The sequence below is a fragment of the Dreissena polymorpha genome, chromosome 1 (assembly GCF_020536995.1).
Source record: "Dreissena polymorpha isolate Duluth1 chromosome 1, UMN_Dpol_1.0, whole genome shotgun sequence".
NCBI classification, from domain to species: Eukaryota; Metazoa; Mollusca; class Bivalvia; order Myida; family Dreissenidae; genus Dreissena; species Dreissena polymorpha.
The window spans coordinates 170,142,991-170,143,460 of NC_068355.1; positions in this window are offsets into that span (position 1 = coordinate 170,142,991).

Below are 470 nucleotides of genomic sequence, written 5' to 3' on the forward strand. Positions count from 1 at the left end.
TTAACCTTCAAGTTGTGTCTTGTAGTCACACTTGGTCAGTCTATTTGTGACTTGTAGTCACGATTGTTTAAATAAGGTTAAAAGGTTAAAACCCAAAAGAAGTGTCCTTAAGGGTGACAGGTGACTTAAAGCTGTGGGATCCGACAGCCAGAGTGCAGAAATATCCTTTTACGTATCCTTTTAGTTAATGAAAAACAGTGTCTTTATGTTGCCAAATATTTGCTCATTATATAATTATAATGATTGTCTTAACCCTAGTTATATCAATTTATTACATAATATTTTACTTTTACTGTGTTTTAATAGTGTAGCCGGTATTGTTTTATTGCTTAAGTTTCTTACAGCATTATTATTTATATCACACATATTTAGGTCATTAATCCTTTAATTAATGCTGCATAATATTATCAATACCTCTTATTTTTTATCAATTTTATGTACATATATATGTTTTGTACAACGACATTGAA